Source organism: Myotis daubentonii, chromosome 13 (genome assembly GCF_963259705.1).
Source record: "Myotis daubentonii chromosome 13, mMyoDau2.1, whole genome shotgun sequence".
NCBI lineage: Eukaryota > Metazoa > Chordata > Mammalia > Chiroptera > Vespertilionidae > Myotis > Myotis daubentonii.
The window spans coordinates 11,930,324-11,949,594 of record NC_081852.1 but is presented as its reverse complement, the minus strand read 5'-3'; the positions used below and the strand labels follow the sequence as shown (position 1 = coordinate 11,949,594).

General features: G+C 39.1%; 1 protein-coding gene across 1 annotated transcript in view; it reads left to right on the top strand.

Moving 5' to 3' along the window:
* NRG3 (neuregulin 3) overlaps positions 1-19,271 on the top strand; it is a 1,052,897-nt gene that overhangs the window by 810,240 nt on the left and 223,386 nt on the right. The gene's annotated exons all lie outside the window — the stretch shown is intronic.

Here is a 19,271-nt window from a genome sequence, read left to right as displayed (position 1 = left end):
ACGGTTTTCTGATTACCAATCATGCATAACATAAACTTGAGCGAAGCATTGCGTATTGACAACAGACAGAGGTCGCCCTATCTGCTAGTGTGCATGTTGCTGCACAATGAATGTGTCTAACCATCTTTTAACATCTTTTCAAAATGCATATTTTCATTTTGCCCCTGAATTTCTAGCTGTGTTTCATCAAGAAAATGTAAAAATTTTTAAAGGGGAAATTTTTCTTTAATTTAACTGTGTTTTACCTTGGTAAGGTAAGTCACCATACAGTATCTACTATTCTTCTTCATAAATTTAGCTCTCCTTGAGAAGGGGGGAGGGGGGAGGGCGGAGGGAAGAAGGTTGCCTAAAACCTAGCAACAAAGCAAGCCATGGATTCTCTGTTCTGTGAAATGCGAGGCCCTGCTCTCTAGGAATTGCCCAGATAGGGGCAGATACTAGAGTATGTTGTATCTTTTTTCTCCTGTGATTTGGTCACATGCCAAGCTGATGCCTGGAAAGTATGGTTGTGGATAGAGACATGTATTTGGAATTATTAGCAAGTTTACACAGAAGAATGAGCTTTCTGATTCTTTCTTTATCTTTTTCTTTCTTTTCTTTGTCATTCTCTCTGATTTACCTAGTTCCCTTCTTTGTTATGCTTTCTTCCCTTTCTTCTTTCTCTTCCCTCGTTTTTCCTTCCCTTATGTTTTCCCTTTACTTCCTTCTCTTTCTTCATTATTCCCTTTCGCCTCTACCTTCCTTCTCTCCCCCATCTCTCCCTTTCTTCCTTCTCCCTTCTTCTTCTTCCTTTTCTTTTTCTTTTCATATATAGCTGTGGAATATCTATCAAGTACAGTGTTCTGGAAAAGGGTTTGAATGTAGTATAAAATGGTGAACATAATCCCTTTTAAACAATAATTAAACTCTTGCCATCCAATTGGATATCATAGTGCATCACTTCAGTGGTTGAAGGTGAGGTTCCTTGTAAATACTGTATGCTCCTCAAAGAAAAGCGATCCAAGTACAGACAGTGACCCTGAAAACCTATGTCATATATACATGAAAATAAGTAGTGCAACAATATTCATAATAGTGAAACAATGGGCACGGTCTAAAAATCAGCAAGAGTATATTTAAGTAAAACATAATATGGCACATCTATCATGTTCTATTAAATTATCATTAAAATAATAGCTGTATGAAATAATCTTACTAAGTGAAACAGCAAGATGGAAATTATTTTCATATAAGATTGCAGCAGGAACATCCTTTGGTAAAATGATGAAAACACACATACCCTAAAATGCAAAAGGGGGACTTTAAGTGTTTGGACTATGTAAGTATATGGAATTTTTTTCTCTTTTCTCCTGTTTTCTATAAAATGGCACATGATAATGGGAATAAAACTGTGAGAATGCCTTGAAACAAAATATAAACAAACGAACATTGAGAAACCTGTGGATGAATCCTTGAGGCACAGTTTAATTGAGAAAAACATTATACCTTCCGTTCATTCATGCATCATCCATTTATTTATGCAATTATTAATTCATTTCACAAATATTTTCTAAACATCCACCAACAGCCATCTAATCAGTCAGATTCTGTTAGTACAAAGGTGTACAAACAGGATTCAGGCTCCAAGACCCCCCTGGCTGGACCAAGTAGCTCAGTTAGTCCTAGTGTCTTCCCGATTTGCCAAGGTTTCCATTCAATCCCTGGTCAGGGACACATACAAGAATCAGCCAATGAATGCCTTAAATAAGGGGAACACCAAATCAATGCCACTCTCTCTCTCCTTCTCTCTAAAATCAATAAATAAACATTAAAAATAGTAATAATGGTACTGGTAGGTTGATATCACTGAGACTGTGAAGAAGTCAGTGCCAGATAAACATTAGCCCACTTTCTGTATTATAATCATACTAGTAGCCCTGCGCACAAATCCATGCGCCAGTAGCTTGCTGCTGCCCTCCAGTAGCTCTCCGCCCGCTGCCCTGCCCTCCTGTAGCTCCCCCCGCCCCCCCACCCCCAATAGCTTGCTGCCCTGCCCCCTCCTGTAGGTCTCCACTGCCAGCTTGTAGCTCACTGCCCCAACCTCCTGCTGATCCATGATCTGGTCGTTACACGGTCAGTCATTATGCTTCACAGTGTGACACCCATTTGCATATTACTTCTTTATTATATAGGACTAGTATGTGTAGGATTTACAAGTGCCAGGCACTGTGCTAGAGAACTTTACCTGGATTATCTCATTAAAACCCTCACAATCATGGTCTAGCAGAGAGTTTCTGACAATAGTTCACATTTTATAAATGAGGAAATTAGGCCTCAGAGATGTTAAACAGACTTGCCCAAGGTTACACAGCTGGTTAATGCTGGAGTCTACCTTCCAATCCAAATAACTCGAGGGCCTGAGCTCCCAATGCAGGCCTCTTTTCTTCCTTCCCTCGCCCCCTCCTTCCTCTAGTTATTTTCAATATGGCATTTATCACTCTAAATTTCATTGACTGAGACTCAATGACCTGCAGCAACATCAGTCTAAGGAACAATATTTGCACAATTTTCATATCTTAATGCAGCAACTTGAGCTTCCATAGAGATTTAAATCCCTAATGAAATTTTTCTGTCAAAATTCTTGCTGAAGGATCGTTTAATTTGCTGCTCCTGATATCTTTGGAATGACTGGGCGCAGGAAACCAGCTTCCCTCCGGCAGGTACCCTCTCTCTGACACCCGACACCCTTTCTCTCTCTCTTGCTTCTTCCCCACTGCTGACTGTGTGCTGTATTTAGGGAAATCCCAATTAACAGAGGATTGGAAGCGTGGGTGTGTGTTCGATTCTCCCTTAGGCAATGCAGAGTTGATCCGAAATGTGAATCTTTGCCAATTAATTAAAAACTAATACTAAAACTCCTAATTATATGCATTTGGGGCGACGGAACCAGGCCTTGCACTGAGAGGCCCAGTGGCAGCTCTGACCAGTGTCTTCACTGTGGCCCCAGGCTGCATCATCAGCCCTGCTATGTCAAAAATCTATCTCTCCACCACCTTCATCCCCCCCTAAGAATCTGTAGTTAATTCCACTCAGGAAAACATGTACACATGAGAATCAAACTTACAAAGTGCTTTGATCTTAGTTTTTTAAAAAAATATCTAAGGCATATAGCTGCCAGGTTAATGGAGCCCTCACAGCATTCAGCGTGCATCGAGATCACAGGTGGATAGCGGGCAGGGCTCCTGAGCAAGGTTGTGAGAGGAGCAAACTGTGGCCAGGACCACGAGCATGTGGCCTTCAGAGGAGGAAGCAGCAGCAGCCAGGGTAGATATTGCTGAAGGCACATTTCTGCACCCTGCCTCCTGCTGCTGCCAGCCCTGCCCTGGAGAGCAGAGGTCAGCCTCCCAGCAGCCCCATGATCTTCTTGGCAATTTCTAATGCAATTACTTCAGAACCAGTCCCCTTTCCCTGCAAGCACAGGATCAACCTGTGAACTCTTGTCCTGTTTCCTCATCCTTACTGCACACACCCACGTAGGCCAGGTTCCCTCCCTAGCCTCAGAGCAAAGCTAGATGGAACTCTAGGACCATGAGCTAGCCAAGGATTCAGGCAGATACTTTCCAGGTCTCTCCTCTTAGGAGCACCATGCCAACCCCAGTTATCAACAAGATCCTGATTCCATCACTGGCCAAAGCGAGAGCAGCTCCAGAGCATGGATGCAGAGCAGAATCCAAGAAACGTGCCGAGTAAGAAGATGTCAGACCTCATGGTGCCTGCTCCCCACATCAGCACCCAGCACCCAGGATCCCCATGGTGGTGATACGTGATTTTGGGACTGGAACAGGTGGTGTTCCCTGATTCTTTGTCCATCGGAGTCAAAGAATGAATCCATGGACAGAAGGTGGTATAGCAAAAATAGAGATTTATTGAAGAACAAGTACAGACTCCCATATGGGGAGGGGGAAAGCGTCCCACCGAGCCCGTTTCCATGGCTTGTAAAGGCTGCAGATCTTGGTGCCTTGAGATCCCCTCTGATTGGTCACTATTCCCTTGGACTGGTTCTATGGTAACTTCTGACCTCAAAGGTCGAACCTCACCTGGGACATGTGAGGTTCTCTGCCCCCTCCTTCCTTATTGTTTTCTTTCTTCTTCTCCTTCTTTATGAAGGGCTTCCTTCTCTTTATTTTGTAAATATAGACCTTTTTCTGTTCCCAGCTCCCTCATCCTATGGAAATGTACCTGTTGCAGCTTTTCAGCTCCCCCATTCTATGGAAATACACCTTCTGCTGCTCTGCAGCCCTGTGCTTCCTCCACGGTCCCCTTAACTTCTTTAAAATGTCTAAAATTTCCTAAACCTGTCCTTTCACCCCTAAAAATTCCTGTTTCAGTGGGCAGTAGGTGACAAGTCTGCATGCCCAAGTCCTGACATGGGGCTTACAGCTTAAGCTCTCAGAGTCATCTAGTCTTCACTATGGGAGGATGGAGGATAACTTCTGACTCTAGTCTATATAAACTGTCAAAAGGAAAATGTCCACAATCTACGGATCTAGTCGACTTTCATTAGCAATTCATGAACCAGGCAGCATCTCATCTGGCAGAGAGAAAGCGCTCCGAAGAGCTGTGCAAGGTGAGAGATTTTTATAGACCAACGTGAGCAGGAGAAAGGAAGTTATGCCCAGTGTTTGCTGACTGGTTGAAACAGGGTGACTTTCCTTATATGGAGCAAAGGGAAGTCTTAGAGGTCTGTGGGGTTACTTGTTCTGAGCAGGCAAGCACAAATGGGTTGACCTAGGCCTTTCTTTTCTGGGATTGCTGAGCATAGACATTTAAGTAAGTTTTGGTCGCTGATGTAGGGCTTAGCATGAGTGACTCTGGTTACTTTAACAGGACTGTCTTACATTCACACTTCGGTTTCTTTGGATCTTAGAAAGTAGGCTCTGCTCTGAGAGTGCCCTGTAAGATGATAGGAGCCTGCTATGTACTTGGATCAGCGGAAAGCAACAATAAAGATGACCTGGGTTTAGACGTTCCATCACTCCACACTGGGCTTGTGGGCCCCACCTTCCCAGGAATAGTCACTTTGTGAGTCCAGACATTCAGTTTGCCATGGCATGTGGGTGTAGCTCCAGGCAGTGGACCAGTCAGCACAGCCACTTCCAGATGGCTTGTAGGGACAACTGACTCATCAGGTCTGAGCACAGTGGGTCTCCTTCTGGTACCAGGAAGCCTGCTGAATCATCACTTTCCCAGTGCCCAAACCACTCAGCCCAGGCAGAGTGGGGCTCCTTTGTCATGTGTGTCAGATTGAGGCAGAAGGAAACTTGAGAGCTCCCTCGAAGAATCAATGTGGGTCCCCGGTTCTGGGCAGAGGTGACTAAGCAGATGCAGAAGGTTTCCGTGAAGAGTTTTAGTGGGAGTTTCCCGAAGAGACCAATGCTCTGTAGTCTTGCCTTCTCCAGTTTCATGTAACATACAGCAAAGTGTCCTTTTTGTGAACAATTAGATGGAGGGGTGGAAGGAAAGGTGTCCTTAATTGGGGGTTAAAGGGTCTTGGTTCTAATCCTGTGACCATTTGCTTCAAGCAATGTGGCTTTGGAGCAGGCTACCTCTGCAAGCCATTCAGAAGTGGGGTCAATTGCACAGCTGAAATAATCTAGCCTTCTTTTACTCATTCACACATTATTCTCCAATTAAGTACATATAAAGTATACCACTTTGTAGATTCAAACAATAATTAAGGCTCCTACAATCAATAAACTCATAGTTTAGTAAACTGCATTTACTTAAATGAAATTATAGGCTCCAAAGGATGTAATATGTCCAAGAGATGGAAATTTTTAAATTCAAAATCATATTAATAATTTGATAGGACATTACTTAACCTTAATGGGTTCTGGTTTTCTTCTTTATAAAATAAGATTATATAGTCTCTAATGCATACAGTTATTATTAGGGTTAAGTAAAATAATCCATTCAGAACAGTTTGTACTTGGTATGTAGTGAGAGCTCAATAAATGTTATCTGTCAGTATTATTGTTGGTTTTTATTTAAACTGTTATTGTTGCCTTTTTAACTCCACAGTGGACACGGCCTTGAGACAGGTGCTTCCAGGGATTAAAAAACATGTCATATTACCTGGCCTCAAATTTTCCAGTTGCATAGAAGCAAGAAAAGATGTGTAAACAAGTACAAATAAGAACACATACAAGATAAGACAGCTTAGGGAAGTATAAAAATGGGGCCAATACAAAATCACATAAAGTGGAAGGAGAGAACTGGGTTGCTCAGGAAAGACTTATCTAGGTGTATGCATTGTGGCGAGCTCTTCACAGGGGGTGCTGTGGTTGTGTCCTGTGGCACAGGCTGCACTGCCCAACTTTACACGGTTCATCATACTAGACTGTAAAGGACTCTATGGTGGTATGTGACATCGTCCTGGGAAGGAAATTTTCATTAATAAATAAGATGGAGAAACAAAATATTCCTGAGGACAGAAAATAGAGACTGATCATTGCTTGTTCTTGGTCCATTAACCTATACTGATGAGAGGAGGTGTCCTCCAGACTGGAATCTGCTCAGAATACTTGTCTCCTACACTACTCCGCCCTCCAGTAGCCATGAAAGCATCGTTGGCAGAATGGATTAATATGTAAAATCTGTAGCTCTTTTCTGGCCTTGAAAGAGGAGCAACAGACATCAGATTTTGACCCGCCTCTATGACCTCATCATTTTTATCAGGTCTATGGTGTTTTCATATATTTGACTGCTACTATCTTCAAGACTACCCTGTTCAGTTGTACAAAGCATCTAACATTGACCAATAAATCAGGCAAGTACACACCATTTCTGTAACACTAGGAAGATAACTCCCTTTACAAGGAAGAAAACTTTCTTCATGATCACACCATTCAGAGATGACCACCTTAGCCATTTTGGTGCATCGCACTCCAACTGTTGGACACTTGATGTGGGATATATGTCTTCAGCATCAGCCACTGCACTGAAAGCAGGGCTCATGGGGCCAGAGGGAGGCACAGCTGTCCTTGCCTCACAGCCCCTGCTCTGCTGCCTCCTCCGCCTGCTAACTGGTGCTCCTCCTCACTTAGCTCTGTCCTGCCAGGAGTCCACTCCACCTGGGATGGCGATGGACTCTCCACCTGCCTGCTCAGGGACTTCTTGGATTTGTCACAAGACAGCCCCCAGCCAGTGTTCCTCCTACTGACACACCTGTTGTCCCCTGGAGAGCAGGCCATTCAGATGTGTCTGTCATCAGATTCTCAGGACCAACATGGCGTTGTCTCTCATCTCTCTCCTGCCCCTCCTCTATTTTCACAGTCAGCGACAGAGAGCCAGTGCTATGGGATAGTTCTAGATTATATGATTTTCTTTATAAATCCTTCACGTAGTGATTTGTCTCTCACTTCATTATCTATTATCCATTTTATTGACACCTTAATCAAATCTGAAGTAGGAAAAATCAAATGCTAACATCTTGTTACATAATATACTCATTTTCTTTACAAAACCGGGATCATTCTGTACATATTTTGTAATCTACTTTTTCTGTTTAGATAGTGTGACCCTTTTACCATAAAAATATGTAATTTTATGTTCTGCTAAACTATTACTTTAAAAAGTGTAATATTATAAGCATGTAATAGAAGTAATTTTACCAACATTTAGGTTGGACTGTTTAGTGTGATTTCAATTTTTCATGATTACAGAGATTGACAGGCATTATGCATAATTCTCTACATTGAGGTATGGATTATTTCTTAAGGATAATGTCTTGACTTTTAATACATTTAAATTACTTTTCCTCAAGAAAAGTTATGTCAATTAACATTCCCATGAGCACAGTATGAGAACCGAATGGTATTATTTAGTTGCTACTTTTATGGGCAAAATTATATTGGGAAAATTATCTTACCAAGATTTTAAATATAATTTTTTTGATTACCAGCAAAATTAAATATTTTTACTTTTATATCAATCAGTTTCATTTCTACTTTTGTGATTTTTAAAAATTATTATTATTTTTTTTTGCTCAAGTCATATAATTGTTTTGTCTTCTTTGAAGTAGTTTGTTATTTTGAGGATAACAAATTGTGCACTATCATATATGTTGTGATTTTTCCAGATTGCTCTTTGACTTATTTTTCATGGTGTTTTTTGAAACCTACAGAAGTTTTGTATTTTATGTAATCAATCTATCAGTTATTTTATAAAATAAAAGAAATATTTTACTAGCATAGCTTTTAAAATTTCATTATGTACATAGTTTATTATTTATCATACATGCATGCATGGTTATACACAGTCAACATCTATCTGAAATTTATACTATTGTGTATTTTAAAATAGACACAATGTTTTTTTAAATAGTTATTTTTTAATTTTAATTTTAATTTAAGTATGATTGGTATACACTATTACATTAGTTATATTAATTTCAGGTATAGAATATAATGATTCAACCCTTATACCTTACATTGTAGTCATCCTATCAGTTCTAGTAATTACCTGCCACCGTGCACACTGATCACAATATCACTGGCTATATTCCCCTTCACCTTTCCCACCCCTACCCCACCCCTCTCCTCTGGTAAACGTAACTTGGTCTCTGTTTCTCTCAGCAGAATTTATTGAATAATCTGAACATCCTTCATTGATATAAAAAGAAAACTTAATCATATACTCCAAAATCATATATATCTAGTGCTATTTTTGGACTTTCCATTCTATCAATAAACACCATAAGAAACTTATAATATATTTTATTCTTGGTAATGTGATTTCCATATATTTTTCCTTATTTTAAAAAAGATTACGATTTGATTGATTAGTTATGGCTCAACAATAAACTATATAGAAGCTGTTTCACATATTTTATAACACCTAATGTATTGAAAAATAGTCCTTGTGTAATATTTAATAAAATGTAGATTTCAAATCCATGTATGTGGTGTGAATGGAGTGACCATATAACTTGACATCTAACCAGGACAGAGAGTGAAAGACAGAGCTGTGAATAGCTACAATGATAAAACTGTGAAGCAGGAGTATATGGTCCTCAAACTTGTAAAATATATATTTACACTTAATACATGTGGTTTCAAAACGTAACTTGAAGGCAAAGTGCAAAATGCAGTACACATAATTTCCTCATCAATGTATTTCTGTATTTTCTACAATACATTTTAGTTACTTTAACAATTATTGAAATAAGGACAATTTTTACAAACTTTGCAATGCTTACTGTGTGCCAGGCACTGTTTAAGCATATACAGATAATCCTCACATGTTCCTGTGAAGTATTTACAATAATAAAAAAAAACCTTTTAATGATGAAGAAACTGAAACAAACAAGTAAAATTATTTACTAAAGGATACATATTTAGCAAGTGATAGAGCTGAAATTTGAACCTATACATTATACAGTCTAAAAATGAAAAATTAAGCCCTGACTGGTTTGGCTCAGTGGATAGAGCACTGACCTGTGGACTGAAGGGTCCCAGGTTTGATTCCAGTCAAGGGCATGTACCTTGGTTGCGGGCACATCCCCAGTAGGGGATATGCAGGAGGCAGCTGATCGATGTTTCCCTCTCATCGATGTTTCTAACTCTCTATCCCTCTCCCTCCCTCTCCATAAAAAATCAATAAAATATATTTTTTTAAAAAATGAAAAATGAAGAGATAGTGTTAAAGCTGACAGCAATTCTTTCTCATGGAGTGATAATTATGATTCCTCACATTGGCCCCTTCCTTTGAGCATCATTGTTTTGTGTGTGTGTGTGTGTGTGTGTGTGTGTGTGTTTAAATATGTTTTTTATTGATTTCAGAAAGAGGAAGAGAGAGGGAGAGATAGAAACACTAACGATGACAGAGAATCATCCTTCAGATCGGCTGCTTCCTGCACACCCCCTACTGGGGATTGAGCCTGAAACCCAGGCATGTGCCCTGACCTGGAATCAAACCATGACCATCTGGTACATGGGTCAACGCTCAACCACTGAGCCACCCAGCCAGGCGAGCATCATTGTTTTTCTGAGTGACCTGACTCTCTGCTGTGTTGGAATTCGAGGTGCCTCTGACAGACTGTGAGTGGATCCCTCTACAAAACCGTGGGCCAGGATGAAGGAAGGACAGCTCAGTCTGTTTTTTTCTTTCTAATTGCCACTCCAGCCTCCGGCCGAATAGGGCAGGTTCAAAGCCAGGCTGGGGAGGGGGCCCACCACAGTGCTCGCTCAGTGAGCGTGTCCTGTGGTGATGTTCTGAGTTCATTTTGGTGATCAAGAGCTCGCTGCTGTTAGGGCTCCCTCTGCCCACGCAGGGAGTCCCTGAAGAGGAGGCCCTGCAGTGCTCCTGCTCTCTGCTACAGAGAACCCACCCCTGTGAGGGTGTCGCTAGGAGCAGAGTAGCCCAGCTGGCTAGGTAGCCACCCAGAGAGAGCCCCAGATCTGACTGGTCGCTCAGGTTCCACCCCGCCCACACTACCCTTCACCCCTATCTGCTCCATTTGAAGATCTTAAGAGAGTTCTTCCTACTCGGGCAAACTGTTCTGTCCTCTATACATCTTAATTTTATATGTAGAATATTTCAGTTTATTTCTCTATTCATCATATCTGGCTTGTTATTTCAGCACTAGTGGCCCGATGCATGAAATTCGTGCACATTAAAAGGGAATTAATTAGAGGAAATATTTTAATATTGCTATTTTCCCTTTCTCTATAATAGAAGTGTCAGATGAGGGGGGCAATCTTTTGTGAGTATTCCAATGACTCTTTTATCTGAGAGTTTACAAATGGTACGCTTCTGAATGAGTATAAGAAAGAGCCCTAGCCAGTTAGGCTCAGTGGATACAGTGTGAGCCTGCAGACCAAAGGGTCAAGGGCATGTACCTTGGTTGCAGGCTCCTCCTGGCCCTAGGCCCTGATTAGAGCTCTGGCAGGAAACATCCACTCAATGTGTTTCTCTCACATCAATGTTTCTCTCTGTCTTTCCCTATCCCTTCACTCTCCCTAAAAATCAATGGCCAAGAATGGTCAGGGCATCTGAAATTACTCTGCTCATGGCTTTTTATGCTTCTTCCTCATACTCCATTTTGAAAAAATGTCAATCACATCACATTACATTCATCACTGTATTGTTATTACTACTTTCTACAAAATACAGAAAAAAGCCATAATGGTTTTCACCTGTGTTAATAAGACTTTCCCAAACCCATCCGTTTATTTGCATGCTGTGCCCAGGAGCTGTTATGTTTTGGAGAAAAGTAGAAGAATTACTAGGGTGTTTATAATGGTGTTTTCTATGATGCTGAGACTGGGAGACAACCAAGATGTTGCTGTTCGAAGCAGGAAACCATTTCTTTCTCCCTTCCTTTCACCTTTCCATATAAATTTTTGGAATACTTGTTCTAGATCTGTAAAAATGCCATTGGTATTTTGATAGGAATTGTGTTGAGCCTACAGATTGCTTTAATGACATTAATTTTTTCCTATCCATGAGCAGGATATATGTTTTTATTTATTTATATCTTCTTCAGTTTCTTTTACATTCTCATCATTTTCTGAGTACAGGTGTTTTATCTCCTTGGTTAAATGCATGCCCAGGTTTATTTCTTTTTTTGGATGTAATTATATATGGGATTGTTTTCTTAGATTCCCTTTCTGATAGTTCACTATTTGTATAGAAAATGCAACTGATTTTTGAATATTTATTTTGTATCGTGCTACTTTACTCAATTCACTTACCAGTTCTAGTAGTGTCTTTGTGCAATTTTTAGGGTTATCTATACATAGCAAGGTGGGGAACATCTGACCTATGGGCCATATAAGGCCCGAGAAATCAGTTGGTTTGGCCCTGACAAAGCATTAGGGGTGAGTTAATTAAATGTTTGACCAAATATAGCAAGACTAATTTCTAAGTTGATAATTTTTATGGCCCACAAATGATGTTATAAATATGCAAATGGTCCTTAGCAGTAAAAAGGGTCCCCATCCCTGATATATAGTGTTATGTCATATGCAAATAATAACAGTTTACCTCTCCCTTTTTAATTTTGATATCTTTTATTTCTTCTTATCTGATAGTACTTCCTGTACTATGTTGAATAGCGATGTTCACAGTGGACATCCCTGTCTTGTTCCTAATCTTAAGGAAAATGCTTTTAGCTTTTCCCTGATGAATATAATGTTGGCTGTAGGCTTGTCATATATGGACTTTATTATGTTAAGGTGTGTTCCCTCTATTCCCACTTTTCTGAGAGTTTTTATCAAAACTAGGTGCTGGATTTTGTCTAAGGTTTTTTTTTCTGCATCTATTAATATGATCATATGATTTTTTATCCTTTGTTTTGTTTATGTGGTGTATCACATTAATTGATTTGTGGATATTGTACCAACTTTGCATCCCAGAAATAAATCCCATTTGATCATGATTTATGATCTTGTTAATGTATTGCTGAATTTGGTTTTCTAAAGATTTTGTTGAGGATTTGTTGATCTATGTTCATCAGGGTTATTGGCCTATAATTTTACTTTTTATAATATCTTTGGTGTTTGAATCAGGATAATCCTGGCCTCAAAAAATGAGCTTGGAAGACTTCCCTCTTTTTGAAATTTCTAGAATTGTTTGAGGATAGCCTCTCTCTCTCTCTCTCTTTCTCTCTCTGTCTCTCTTTTGAAAGTTTGTTAAAATTAACCTGTAAACCATCTAGTCTAGGGCTTTTGTTTGTTGGGAGTTTTTTGGTTACTGCTTCAATTTCGTTGGTTATACTCAGTCAGTTCAAATTTTCTTGGAAGATTGTATATTTCTAGGAATTTCTTCATTTCTTCCAGATTGTCCAATTTGTTGGCATATAATCATTCATAGTATTGTCTTATAATCCTTTGTATTTCTGTGTGACAGTTGTCACTCTTTCATTTATAATTTTGTTGATTTGAGTCCTCTCTCTGTTTTACTTGATGAGTCTGTTAAATGTTTATCAATTTTGTTTATCTTTTCAAAGGACCACCTGTTGGTTTCATTGATTTTTTTTTTTTTAGAGTTTATTTTCTTTATTTCCAGTCTGATCTTTATTATTTTCTTCCTTCAATTCACTTTGGGCTTTTCCCCATGGGCTCTATTTGTGTTCTTTGTGTAGTTCCTTTAGGTGAAAGAATAGATTCTTTATCTGAGATTTTTCTTGTTTCTTGAGATAAACATAAATTGCTATGAATTTCTCGCTTAAGACAGCTTTTGCTATGTCCCATATATTTTGGATTGTTGTGTTTTCATTTTCATTTGTCTCAAGGGTTTTTTTTTTATCTGATTGTTAATCATTCATTGTTTAGTAACATATTATTTAGCTTCTATGTGTGTTTAATATTTTTGTAATTAATTTTTAGTTTCTTCTTTTAGTCGAAAAAGATGCTTGATATGATTTCAATCTTCTTAAATTTATTGAGACCTTTTTGTGGCTTAATATGTAGTCTATCCTAGAAAATGTTCCATGTTCACTTGTAAAGAATTTATGTTTTTCTCCCTTGTAGTGAAATGCTCTGAAATTATCAAATCCATCTAGTCTAATGTGACATTTAAGTCCATTTTTGCCTTGTTGATTTTCTCTCTGGAAGTTCTATCCATTGATGTCAATGGGATGTAAAAGTTCCCTACTATGACTGTATTAATATCAATCTCTCCATTTATGTCCATCAATATTTGCTTTATATATTTAGGTGCTCCTTTGTAGGGTACATAAATGTTTATAAGTGTTACATCCTCTTGTTGAGTTGATCCCTTTGTCATTAAGAAATGTCCTTCTTTGTATCCTATTATAGCCTGTTTTAAAATATATTTTGGTCTGGTCAATGTAGCTCAATTTTAGAGCATTAACCTATGAACCAGAAAGTGACAGTTCAATTCCTGGTCAGGATACATGCTAAGGTTGTGGGCTCAATTCCTATTAGGGGGCGTGCAGGAAGCAGCCAATCAATGATTCTCTCTCATTATTGATGTTTCTCTCTCTCTCTCTCTCTCTCTCTCTCTCTCTGTCTTCCTCTCTGAAATTAAATAAATAACTAATACAATATATTTTTTCTAATATAAGTAATGCTACTCCAACATTTTTAGGGGGGGGTTCCATTTTTATGAAATATAATTTTCCAGTCCTTTACTGTCAATCTGTGCATGACTTTCCATTTCCATCTTAAGTTGGTCTCTTGTAAATAGCATTTATATCAGTGTTTTTCTTATTCATTCTACTACCCTATTTCTTTTCATTGAAGGACTTAATCCATTCACATTTAAAGTGATTGATGATAAGTACAGAGCTATTGCCATTTTATTATTCATATTTATGTTCCTTTTGTTTTTTCTTCTTCTTAAAGAAGTCCCTTTAACATTTCTTGTAATTCTGGTTTGGTGGCAATGGACATCTATAGCATTTTCTTGTCTGGGTAGCTTATTTTTTCTCCTTCAATGTTAAATGATAACCTTTCTGGGTAGAGCAATCTTTGTTGTAGGCCCTTATTTTTCATCCCTTTGAGAAATCAGCTGACCGTTTAATGGGTTCTCCCTTGTAGGTAAATGTCTCTTGCTGCTTTAAAGATTCTCTCTTTTTCTATAACATTTGGAATTTTTTTATGGTGTACATTGGTGTCAGCCTCTTTAGGATCATCTTGTTTGGGACTCTCTGTGTTTCCTTCACTTGTGTATCTTCTTCAATAGGTTATGGATATTTTCAGTCATTATTTCCTCAAATAAGTTCTCAATTCCTTGTTCTCTCTCTCTCCTCCTTCTGGTATCCCTATGATGCAGATGTTGTCCCAAAGATAACTTAAACCAGTGGTTCTCAACCTTCCTAATTCCATGACACTTTAATACAGTTCCTCATGTTGTGGTGACCCCCAACCATAAAATTATTTTCATTGCTACTTCATAACTGTAATTTTTCTGCTGTTATGAATCGTAATGTAAATATCTGATATGCAGGATGTATTTTCATTGTTACAAATTGAACATAATTAAAGCATAGTGATTAATCACAAAAACAATATGTAATTATATATTGTGAAATATTTATTTCTAATTACAAATAAATGAAATTTTGTCTTGAAGCATGGTGTAGCATGGGTAACAGTCTTAATATAAAAACAGTAAACTACATTGCTACATTTTGCAACAGTATGCGTAAAAAGCCAACATCAGTGCGAAGGATGAGATTGCTTCTTTCTCACCAGATCAGAAATTCTCGGGGCAGTCTTTGCAAGAGTACAACGAAGATCATCTTCCACAACAAGTTTACTTCTGTATTTAGACTTGATAACCAACAAGCTGGAAAACCCTGTTTCACAAAGATATGTTGTTAGAAATGGAAGAAGGCGCAACACAGTCTCAGACAGAACAGGATATGACTGCAAACACTTGATCCAGAATTTTGTAACTAGCATTGTAGAGAAATCAGTTCTCCCTGCATCACTGTTAATAAGTTCAATGAACTTCTCTTGTGCTGTCTCAGGAATATCTTCAACTTTGACTGTGAATGGGCTTCTGGCAAGTGCAAATGGGGTGTCAGGTAGATTTGGAAAGTAGGATGAAATTTCGTCTGCAAGCATGTGCAAGTGTTCTTTCACAGAAATTATCATCGTAATCCTTTTGTCTGGTTCATTGTCATGTTCCTCAAAGAAAGCAGATAAGGTAGGCAACATGTAAATTTTATTTTCATCCAATTTTTTTTTGCCAAAGCTGAAGTTTCATTTGGAATGATCGGATCTTTTCAGACAAATCAAGGCATGTTGCATTTAGTCCTTGCAGTGATAAATTTAACTCATTCAAGATGGCAACGATGTCAACCAAGTAAGTTATTTTCTGCAGTTCACTTTTATCGCCAAAAAGTGCTTTGAACTGCGGTCTTGCTTAATGGTTAAAAAACGTTTTGAGTTCATTACGAAGCTCAAAAACACGTTTTAAAATTTTTCCTCTGGACAACCATCTCACTTCAGTGTGAAATAGCAGAGCATTGTTCAGCGCATCCAACTCGTTGCACAGTTGCGTAAACAGTCAACTGTTTAAAGTGCTCACCTTTATAAAATTGACACAACTTATGATGCTTTTCATTACTTCTTGTAACTCTTGTGGCAGCATCTTCATTGTTAATATTTGCCGATGAATCATACAGTGAGTTCCAATGACTTTTGGTGACTCATTCAGTACCACACGTTGAAATCCAGATCAACATCCTAGCATAGCTGGAGCACCATCTGTGCAAACACCACAAACCTTTTCCCAAGAGATCTTATGCTCTTTCAGAAATGAACCAACTGTGTCAAATACATCACGTGCAGTAGTTGTTGTTTCAAGAGGTTTGCAAAAAACAAACTCATCTTTAAAACTGCCATCATTAATATACCTCACGTAAACCAGTAACTGAACAGTTTGCAACATCTGTAGATTCATCAAGCTGGATACTAAATATTGGAAGTGGAGCAAATTTAATTTCCTGGATTACCTGATCAAGAATATCAGCAGACATGTCATCTATTCTCCTGCGGACAGTGTTGTTGGATAAGGAAATTGCACTCAATTCTGTAACAAATTCGTCTCTGATCATAACTTCAACAGTGTCTTTGGCCGCTGGCAACAGTAAATCCTCAGCAATAGTGTGAGGTCTCATAGCTCTGGCGATTCTGAGTGCCACCAAATATGAAGCTTCAACGGCTGCTACTTTGTGGTACTTGCCACCAGTGTCAAGTCTGGCTTTCTTGAGTCCATCAGCTTTGCTTCTAAAATAGTTGGTACCCTTGCTGGTACAGCTCGGATGCTTGCTATCAAAATGGCGTTTTAGTTTGTTCGGCTTCATAGATTCGGCTGATAGAATTTCACAACAAATAACACACTGTGGTTTCTCAATTCCTGCTGTAATTATTGAGGTAAAACCATACTGTAAAAAACCCTCACTATATTTTCTTTTCTTAACGTTCTTCTCTACACGATCCATTGTCATGGGATGGTTTGCTAATGAAAATAATATATAACAATAGCTTTAATAATACAAAAGATGATACATGACATAGTTCAGTCAATAGAGTTCATTGAAATTTCCTATGATTTTCCATTCTCTGTGTTGTTTTTTTAACATACCTTTTACTATCACAAGGGGGCAGTATTCACATAAACCACAGCTGAATATAAAAAGACCGGTCAGCATCCAGATTAAGTTCCCATGGTACAGATTTTTTTTTTTTTTGCAGTAGTTGATGATTTTACAGTACATGATTTTGCATTTACCCAGTAATTATAATTTATGCAGTGTCGTTTTACCTCCAATACTGCTGCTTTCAACACAGCATCTGTTTTCTACACAGTAACTGCTCTCTACACATGTGTGACTGGTCTGCATAAGTACATTATGGCGCCAACCCTGACCCATACACCTGAATTTGTACAGGGTGTATGTGATGGGGTTGGTGTGATGATGTCATCCCACCGGATACTTGTATGTGGGCATATCTGCATGTGGGCGGACCCGCCTGGAGACGGATAGAGGAGCAGTGTCTGGGTTCCTAAGACCATCGAAAATATGTGTTTTCTGATGGTCTTAGGCGACCCCTGTGAAAAGGTCATTTAACCCCCAAAGGGGTCGCGACCCACAGGTTGAGAACCACTACCTTAATCTAGTCTCATTTTTTAATTTTTTTTTTTTTTTTTTTCTGCTTTGATTGCATTTTTTGCTACTTTGTCTTGAAAATTTCTGATTCTGTCTTCTGCCTTACCTAATCTGCTCTTGATTTTAGTATATGCTTCATTTTAGTTATTGCAGTCTTCAGTTCTAACTGGTTCTTTATATGAATTTTTTTAATCTTTATTGTTGAAAGTATTATATATGTTCCCCTTTCTAGCCTGTCCTCACCCCCATTGACCCCTTCTAGCCTGTCCTCACCCCCACCCCAGGCCTTCACTACACTATTGTCTGTGTCCATGGGTTATGCCTCTATGCATACAAGTTCTTTGGTTACAATCTCTTCCCACTCTCCTACCCAACCCTGGCCTTCCCTCTGAGATTTGACAGTCTGTTACATGCTTCTATGTCTCTGGATCTATTTTATTAATCAATTTACTAGTATTTTGTTCATTAGATTCCACATATGAGTGAGCTCATGTGACACTTGATTCCTTTTAGTATATTCTTAATTTTAGGTATTTTTAACTGGTTCTTTTTATGGCTTTATTTTAATGCTTGCTATATCTTTGTTGAGGTTCTCACTAAGTTTATTGAGCACCCTTATAACCATTGTTTTGAACTTACGTGGTAGACGCTTGTGTCCATTTCTTCTTTCATTTGGGACATGTTTTTTTGGTGTCCCCATTTTGGCAGCCTCTCTGTGTTTTTTGTTTTTTGTTTTCTATGAATTAAGTAGATCTGCTATGTCTTCCAGTCTTCATAGGCTGGCCTTATGTAATCGGTGTCCTATGAGGCCCAGTGGTATAATCTCCCTGATCCTCTGAGTTGGGTTCTCTAGGAGTATCCCTTGTATGGGTTATGTGCCCTCCTGTTTTATTTGAGCCTTTATTATTGTTGCTACATTATGGATGGGGTTGACCCTCAGGCCAACTTGCTGTGAGGGTTGGCCACAACCACTGTGTATGACTTGCTATGGAAGGGCTGACTCCATGAAAAATAATTTTCCCCAGAAGGCTCTAGTGACTACCAAAATCTCTACTTGGATATGTTGCCTGTAGAGCTAATTAGATGATCCTCTATGGTGGTCTTAATTCAGCCTCTGGGTGGGTGGGTTCTGGGGCCTCATAGAAGAGACTCCAGTGCAGATCAATGCCAGATACTGCCTGTTACTAGCGCTGGGCTCCCTGTAAGAAGCATAAAAGCAATTCATAGTTTGTAGCCACCTGTGTTGGGTGCATGTAGGAGTGGCAAGCTGAAAACCAAGGCTGGCTGCCTGGGGCAGATCCGCAAAGGCCAAGGCACCCTGAGATCCACCACCACCTGCCTGCTATTTGTTATGCTCAGCCACTAAAGAGCCTCATGTGGTAAGTTGCATGAGGCAGATTCTCAGGAAATTGCCTGTAAGGGCAAGTGGTATTCATCAGTTTAACACAGATTCAAACTTGGTGCCTGTGCTGGGTCTGAGGCCACTCATCAAAAGTCTCAGGGTACACTGAGGCCAGGCACCACCCACCCGGGGTCCCCAGGCATTTGCAATGGAGTAGGGTCTCAGGTAGTCACCAGGTGGAGCTAGTAGAGTTCACCAGTTTAAAGCAGATTAGTTATGTGACTTCTTTTCAGCTAGTCT